We start from the raw sequence: 9,055 nt of genomic DNA, 5'->3' as shown, positions 1-9,055 counted from the left end.
GACTGTTGGCTCATTTCCAGATAACTTAAATTGCTCGCGACACATTTCCTGATCACTCAAACTGCCTGCGCACTTTTTCTGATCATTGGCTCGCGGCACATTTCCAGACGATTCGAGTGACTCGCGGTACATTTCCAGACGATTCAAGTGATCCACAGCACATTTCCAGATGACTCAAGTGACCAGCGGCACATTTCCAGATGACTCAAGTGACCCTCGGCACATTTTCAGAATGACTCGAGTGACCCGCGGCACATTGCTAGGTGACTCAAATGACCCGCAGCATATTTCTAGATGACCCTGGTGACCCGCGGCACATTTCCAGATAACCTGAATGACTTGAGGCCACGTAATTCTAGATAATTTCCACATAACTCAAGTGGTCCGCGATGCATTTCTAAATCCATGAAGTGGGTCGCACTTCCCAAGAGGATGAGCACACTTGATTTACATATTTATTTTCTTGAAAATTTTTGAACAGATCTCACATACATTTAGGGCCCCGGGAATTGTCCGAGTCTTCTTCTACTACTCACGTCTTCCGGTTGAATTTGCGTCAACGGTGATAGACCGGGGGTGTGCGTTATTCCATCGTATACGTATGATTTTGACATGGAGTTACGCTCATGGCCGAGGTCATTATCACGTCACTAAACGAGGAGGCAGGGCTAAAGACGCAAGGGGCTCAAAATGTTTTAGTATATAATGTTAAGTAATTGTAATCAGAGCCGCCCTTAGGGGTGTGCGACAGGATTTTCACAATTCTGAATTTTCATCAGTCTTGTAAATATGCATTTTCATCTAGAATTCATAAATTCTAAATTTCCACCCTGTCTGGAAAATTGTTTTTTTAAAAAAAAATAAATTCTGAACTTTCATCAATTTTGTAGGTATTTCTTACGAAGGTGTTTTTTTTCAATTCTGGAATTATGAATTTTCCTTAGTTCTGAAACTATTTATTTCATTTATTCTGGTTTTTCATCACAATTCTGAGAATATTTCTTTTATTTATTCTGAATTTTTATGGGTGCTGGGGGGAATTATTTCGTGTATTTATTGTATTTTTTCATTATTTTCCTTTTTTGAATATTTTTGATTCCATTCTCTCAAGAAAAAACAAATCGAGGCTAAAGGGCCCCCGCTATTATTTTCGCACTGCGCCCCGCGTCTGTTAAGGGCAGCCCTGAATGTAATAAATCGGTCATTATGCATAATCAACTGATTTATTTGCTAATTGCCTTCGTAAAAGATTGATAATGTTTACTATTTTTTACTGGTGATTATGCATAATACCCAAGCAGCGTTGGTAAATTTGATAAATTCTAAAACACAATTTTCAGCGGCGATACTAATGCCCTAGCGTACCTAGTTAATTTGATAAATATTTGGAATTTATCAAATGTGATGGATTTGGTACGATTGTCAACCAACGACGCTTGGGTATTATGCATAATCGCCAAAAATAGTGGTAATTTTTTTAGCATATTCATCAAATTCACCAAAGATGCTTGGGTTTCTTTCAAGATCACCGGTAAAAGTGATAAATTTATGGAACTCACCAAAATTTTTGGTGACTTTGCTTAACCCGTTATTATGCACACTAACTGGATTCATCACATTTTTGACTTAATATATGTATACTGTATTGCGTAAACGTGATAAATCCGGTAATTATGCATAATCGCCGGTTCTATATTAGCGATTATTAACAGTAAAGAAGAGTAGCGCTGTTAGGCAATTTTTAAATCTCTATTTGAATGAGATACATGGAACCCATATTTAAAGGATTTCTACGCTATTGTAGTATAAGCAGGGGGTGAACTATCTCTGCGGTCCTTAGCCGAAAAAAAGTAGTTAAGCCCCGATTTGTCCTTAGATGGCCAGTAGTTCGACTTTTCGGTACTATCTCTAAGCTAAGGACTTTTTTTTAGTAGTTACTTAGGACCGCTGCTAAGGACTGCCTAGCACCAGTCCTAAAGCAGCAAGAAAAGTAGTTCACGGCGGCCATCTTGGAAAAGAGGAAATTTCGCCTCTGGCCGCGAGCTCTCGCTGTGATATTTAGCGATGAAATATGCTGTTTTTTTTTCGAATTAAAAAATTTTTTACGATAATAATGACAGATAAAACTTGGATTATATCTTCGGTGTCATCAAAGTTGAAGTGATTCATCGTTATATCCTCAAAAACCTGCTGTCGTATACGTTTCTGTTGACATCGGCGATCGAAGCCACGACGAAGTGCTAGCATGTTCATTACTGAGGTAAGAATTATTTTATTGCTATCGAACTATATAAGAAGAGTGTTTAGAAATATTCTTAATATTTTTTTGCTCGGTAAATGCGTTATTTAAAAATATAAATGGGCAATGTCACGCAATCAATAGGGCAATGGATCCCACTTGGTAATGCTGGAAAAATATCAAATAGCCCATGTATATTTTGGGTTGTATTGAAAATATTTACATGGCGAATGAAAGATGAATCTTCAATTAGGATAATATCAAATTGAAATTTTACATTCTATGTTTTTTGCTACATTAATTTTTTTTAATGAAAAATTATGTCTAAATGAATTGAGCACATGCGTAAATAAATAATTACAAATATAATTCATTGATAATATTATAATAATTATAGCACCTAAATGACAAAAAATTTTAATTAATTTTTTTGTGATGAGTAATGGTGAAATTGAAATAAAGCATGGTAAAAATTGGCAGTAATGTTAAATATTAAAATTTTGTAAAATTTAATGCACTAAATTTAGTGTAAAGGATTAAAATATAGATTTGATATTTTAAACTGTTCAAATGAACAATATTGTAATACTTAGTGAAAGTTAAATTTTCAGAAAAAAATCATATGCTACTACTTTAAAAATTGCACTCTGTAACTCGCTTTGAGATGAATATTTAATAAGGAATCATTATATTGTTTTGTTGATATAAAAAATGAAATTCGTACAATGCTGGGACTAAAATACAAAGTTTTAATTTCAGGCACAGTTTTTAGTGTTGAGGTATATATATTATAATGAAAGGAAGCAGATTAGTGTTTGAAACATATTACTACTTCAGTATTTGGGTTATGGCCTTGCTGTGTGTGTTCAAATTGAATTTTTTGCCAAAAATTGTTTTTGATTTTGTGTGTATGGGTAACGACGGAAAAAAAATTTCCATGTCGAATACTTAAGAACTTTCAGTTCCATAACATCTCACAATGTTATATTTTAAACTTTTAACATTTAAACTTTTAACAAGCATTTATTTTTTAACGATGTTGTTAGTAAACAGCTGATATATATATATATATATATATTGTATATATACATTTGTGAGACTTTTCTAACTCTTGAAAAATTTTGTTTCCCAGGAACTTGGCTGTAGGTAGCTATGAAGTTATGTGAAGGTTTTCAAGGTTATTAAACAATTATACCAGAGCAAACAAAGGTAATTTTAATTCTTTGTATTTGACTTTGAGCAACAGTTTCCATTATTATTTTCATGTAAAATAAAATATTTCCATGCATGATTTAATGACATAAATTTTAACATTGTGTCGCATCATTTTCACTGATTTCATTTGTATCGTATCAACAACCCTAGTGGAACAAATACAGTCGAACCCCGATTTAACGCCACCATCCCACCCAAAGAATTTTGGCGTTATATCAGATCGCAGACATAATAGCGTTTCGGAGAGGCTGTATTACATAAATTCACACGTTTATTAAGAAATGTATTTCAGTGTCTCATTTATGTTGCATGATGAATAAAATAACCTATTTTATACACATTCAATTTTAAGTTGAGAAAATTCATAAAAATTGTAAACTGTAAAATCACTTGAATATTTCTCAATATAAAACTTAACAAACATACTTCCCTCTGAAATTATTGTAATTTCAGCGACACATTTTATATGTGCAAAAACAAAATAAGCAAGGGGGAAAGGTGGCATTGTTTTTAGTCCATACCATATTGGTTTCTCTCGAGAAATATCTTGCTATGAGTAATTGTAAACTTACTATGAGTAATTACTTTCTATGAGTAATTGTAATCTTTATAATAATTTTTTCAGATACTATTGAAAGAACAACTCTTTTTGACATAATTGAATTGAGCAAATTAAGATAGATTTCTTAATGGCTACCTGTACCACTCAAAATTTGACCAGTGCAAGTAAAAACATGTATACTGTTGAAAAACCTGTCTTGGCTATATAAATGAGAGGGAGGACATTAAAAAAAACCTTTAGAAGCTTTGCTAACTGAAAAGCAATATTAATTCTTTGAAAATGTTATTATCATATTTACTGATTAGCAAATTTTGTGAATGGAAATATTAAAACAATTAATATAATTGACGACAAATAATATCATACTTTTTAACTAGTAAGACCATACAACACTGCAAAATTTCTATGTTAATTTAAATAGGGTTCCCCGATCCACAAGAGGTTGCTAAGGATGTGTTTTAGAGCGAAGCTGAAAGTTAAGTGAAAATTTGAAGTTAGCTGCGTGCCAATAGGTTTTTTCACTTCATCTGTCTGACCAAAATTTTAGGGTAGAACCATGGCTCGAAAAATTGAAAAACATTTTAGGTACCGGCCAAATTTCTTGGCAGCCAAGCATATTTTTAGGAGAAATAATCCAAAGTAAAAACAAATTATATTCAACTTTTTCAGCACTTGGTGATGATCTTCACATATTGGAAGATGCAGGACATAAACTCCAAATATTTTATGATCTGCATAGAAAATTTTAGGTGTCAGTATGAATTTTTTTTTGCAATGTTGGCTCTTAAGATTTGCCAAGCCCTAGGTAAATACATCTAGACATGAACATGTGCATCTATGTGGAACGCCAGGCCTCCCTTGCAAAACACAGTTTATACATTTTGGATCCTACTGTGATAAAATGGTAGCGAGTCGACTAAGTGCTATTGTGCACGAATTATCTCTACTTATACAACTAAAGACTGTGTTATAATTTGAAATAAAATATACAGTACATTTAAATATTGATAAGCATAATAAAAGTGTTTTTTTTCTTCCTCTTTTTAATTTCAGGTAAATCAACATTTGAAGATGCAGATGAAAATTTATGAATCTTAAAAAATTATATTCTTGAAAGATGCGATTTCTAAGAAAAATACAACCAATAAATTGTGATTATGATAACTCTCTATGAACATATGTTTGAAATAAAATGTTTTTGTATGACAAATCATGTGTGCAAGTTGTTATTCAATTCATGTTTCTATTAATCAACTTCAATCATTCATCTTCTAATCAACTGAAATGAAATATACGATTAAATGAAAGTTATCAGGTGAAGTTATTTGTTGGAAGCTAAATATGAAACAGATAAATTGATGAAAGATCTTTAATATAGAAGTATATATATTTTAAATAATGAAGTATTCACTTGCATTAACAGGTAAGTGCTCATTCATAGAAAATAATGTTCTGATAATATTTTTTAATACTGGAGGAGAAACCCATAGTTTAAAATACAGAACTACAATATGCAGCAAGGCAGTTAATTCTTTTAATTATAAATTATCAGTAATTTATTATTTTAGTTGCTCCAGAAAGAATTTGCAATTCGTTGTTTCAATGAATTTAAAAGGAATAAAAATGGATAATAATTTAACAAATTGGTCTTTAAAAAAAAATGGCACTCAATATTAAAAATAGTATTCAGCTGGGGCCTCGAGTAGGGCTCCTGAGGTGAATAGGGGGCCCAAAAATCTATAATTATTTTGAATAATAACCCTTTCAAGAAGAGCCCCCCCCCCCAAAAAAAAAGGGGAAAGTCTGCCCCGAAAAGGCACATTACGGCCATAGGCTCAACTAGTGCCGGTAACCTTAATTTCTTACATTTTGTTGTAAGAATTTTTTTTTCTTCCAAATTTTGATTTCATCAGTATGCGACCCACTTATATGCAGCTGGGGTCCCATATACTCGCTTCTTCAAGCATCCAAAAGTGGGGTCCATGAGCTCGGACAAGAAAAATACTTTGACTATTATTATATACTGAATCTTATTCTAAAAAAAAGTCGCAAGATGAAAAATGCAACGTCCTCATACGTTTACAAAATAATTAAACTAGCCAGCGATATTAGAGTAAAAAAAATGTATGGCGAGTCCCTCGGGAAAAAAAAGTTTGTTTATAACATGTTTGTTTGTAAACATGAAATCGCTGCCACAACCCACTGCGGAAAAACGATTTTTAAATAATTAGTAGTAGTTGTAGGCTTCAAACGGCATCCCGATTGGTTAGAGATCTGTTACTCTCGAAACCAAAAATTTTCTCCCCCTCTAACTACTGTTTCACGTCACGTGACCTTAAGGACTGGTAGTACATAGTACCTCTTAACTACTAGTAGTTGAAGCGGTCCTTAGCTGCAGTCCTCCGACCGGTAGTTCATTAGGACTAGTAGTTACTAAGGACTGCAGAGATAGTTCACCCCCAGGTTTTAGTTGACCGCAACCCAGATGGCGCTTATAGTCATCAACAAAAATCACAGCTTTTCCCGCTTTTTAGTGACGTAATTTTGATCTTAACCAATGAGCGTAACCCCATGTTAAAATCTTATGTATAGGCAGAGGTGCATTCATGGTTTTGCCGCCTGTGGGCTACACGAATTTTGCCGCCCTTCTCCCATTCTAATCTAATATATTTTCTTGACTGCTTCTTGAATTCGCCACCCTGTGCTATAATGCACTTGGCTTCCTGCAAGTACACCTGTTTAAGTCACTCCCACACTCACACACTCTCTCAGTCACTCTTTTAGTCATTCACATGCTTGCACACTGTTTTCGTCACTTTCATGCTCAGACAGTTTTCGTTACTCACATACCTCACACACTCTCTAGGTCACTCTTGTGGTCGTTCACATGCTTACACGTGCTTTAGGTCACTCACTGACCCGAACCCTCACTCTGATGGTCATTATTTTTGTCATTCACATACTTACACATGCTTTAGGTCACTCACTGACCTGAACCCTCCCTTTGTGGGTCATTATTTTTGTCATTCACATACTTACACATGCTTTAGGTCACTCACTGACCTGAACCCTCCCTTTGTGGGTCATTATTTTTGTCATTCACATGCTTCCTCACGCTCTGAGTCATTCTTTTGCCACTCAGTCACTCAGGTGCTTAAAACTCTCTAGGTCACTCTTTTGGTCACTGACTGACCTAGTCCCTAGCTGTCTGGGCAAAGGTGGATTTACTTATTACAAATTTTGTGCCGCCCTTCTCCCATTCTGCTAATTTTCTTGTTCACTCATTTATCGAACTTGCTGCCCCTGTCAACTTGCACCTGGGCTATAGTCCGCTAACCCTCCCTGTAAATACGCCACTGTGTATAGCATGGAATAACTCGACCGGGATTGTGGTCGAGTACACCATCTATAGCAGAAGGCCTCTGCGCGAAGCTCGTGACGTCACTGAAGAAGTTATTTCATATGTAGCCATTGGATATACTGCAAAAAAGTAAAGATATCGCATGCGTCAGCCTGCTATATCCAATGTGGTGAAATAAATTCTTCAGTGATGTCACGAGTTTCGTGCGGAAGCTTTGTGTAAAATGCCACATCTTTTTTCAATACATTTTTTTCGATTCCGTGCAGGTGATAGTGTTTTCCCCTCAACTCCGAGAACAATAAACGGAGGAAAAAAATTAATTTTTTTTCTATTATTTATATGGTACGCATATTCCTATTCTACCCGAAAAAGGTAAAAAACGGTATATTTCAAACACCGTCTCTTTTTTTCTGTTATGAGAATGAAAACAAAAAGTTCCTCCCACTGGCAGTTGACCTGATTAGTGGTGGTCGAGTCAACACCAACTATAGAAGAATGCCTCCACACGAAGCTCTTGACGTCAACGAAGAAAGCCATCTCACCTATAGCCATTGTATATAGCAGGCCTACGCATGCGCATTCTTTGCCCTTTTTTGTAGTATATCCAATGGCTATAGGTGAGATGGTCTTCTTCAATGACGTCACAAGCTTCGTAGCCTTCTTCTATAGGTGGTATTGGTCGAGTGGTCGTAGTGAGGGATTTGCATCGCGAGGACCCGTGTTCGAACCCCACCGTTGCCACAGTGGTAAGCCGAGGTTGATTTTCTGTGGTTCTCAACTTCGAGGCACGAATGCGAGCCGATCTCCCCGATAAAACGTCTCGCCACTGAGAGCAACAGTCCTACAATTGTACAAATATTCATTCATTACGCTTCTCTTCTGAAATATAGATGGCAGCACTGAAAATCATACACAATACTATACAGGACGATTCAAAATTCAACGTACAAACTTTTGGTGGGGAGGAGGTTAGAAAACGCCAAAACAAAACAGAATCACACAGGAATTTATGATCGGAAACCCCAACCTGATGAGCTGGAGGATAATGAAGATGCAGGAATGACAAGCCAATAATGTATGGAAAAAACTCTTTATTTAGCGATACTTTTCACGAGGACAGTACGTGTACACGCCAAGTTTCACTTTCAAAGTTCTTACCATCCACCGTCATGAACGCCTCACAACGGCGACGCATTGGTTGTCGAACCCTTTCAAAAATACCCGACATATCGCGGACGTTTGCAGCTGCGACGGAGATTCTTGCGACGTGGATGGCAAGAACTTGGAGCACTTGTTGTGAAACTTAACGTGTACACGTACTGTCCTCGTATAAAGTATCGCTAAATAAAGAAATTTTCCATCCATTATTGGCTCGTCATTTTCTGCATCTTCGTTTATCCTCCAGCTCGTCAGGTTGGGGTTTCCAATCATACATTCGTATGTGATTCTGTTTTGTTTTTGTGTTTACTACCCCTCCCCTAAAAAGTTTGTACGTTGAGTTTTGAATCACCCGGTACACGCACTCAGATTGTTAGGTCCACACACTCACACTCCCGGCACAACTGACTCGGTTGTGAATTGCCCATGGGGCGATAGACCGGAGGTGCGTTCGGTTTGAAAGAAAGAAAGTTGATCTGAGAGAGAGACAGATTGGGTGGGGAAAAGTTCTTAAGTGGGA

The 9,055-nt window shown here is 36.0% G+C and overlaps 1 long non-coding RNA gene across 1 annotated transcript; it reads left to right on the top strand.

The window, feature by feature from the left end:
• The first annotated feature begins 1,820 nt into the window (after window positions 1–1,820).
• Window positions 1,821–5,211, top strand: LOC149074185 (uncharacterized). Its single transcript, XR_016194354.1, has 3 exons — window positions 1,821–2,260; window positions 3,372–3,448; window positions 5,070–5,211. It is a non-coding gene; the product is annotated as an uncharacterized LOC149074185 (long non-coding RNA).
• The last annotated feature ends 3,844 nt before the right edge of the window (window positions 5,212–9,055 follow it).

Source organism: Pholcus phalangioides, unplaced genomic scaffold (genome assembly GCF_987345545.1).
Source record: "Pholcus phalangioides strain wild (caught in Gottingen) unplaced genomic scaffold, Ppha-v1.0 ptg000017l_1, whole genome shotgun sequence".
In the NCBI taxonomy this organism is placed as follows: Eukaryota; Metazoa; Arthropoda; class Arachnida; order Araneae; family Pholcidae; genus Pholcus; species Pholcus phalangioides.
The sequence above is the reverse complement of the archived record's forward strand: the minus strand, read 5'-3'. Positions and strand labels throughout refer to the sequence as shown.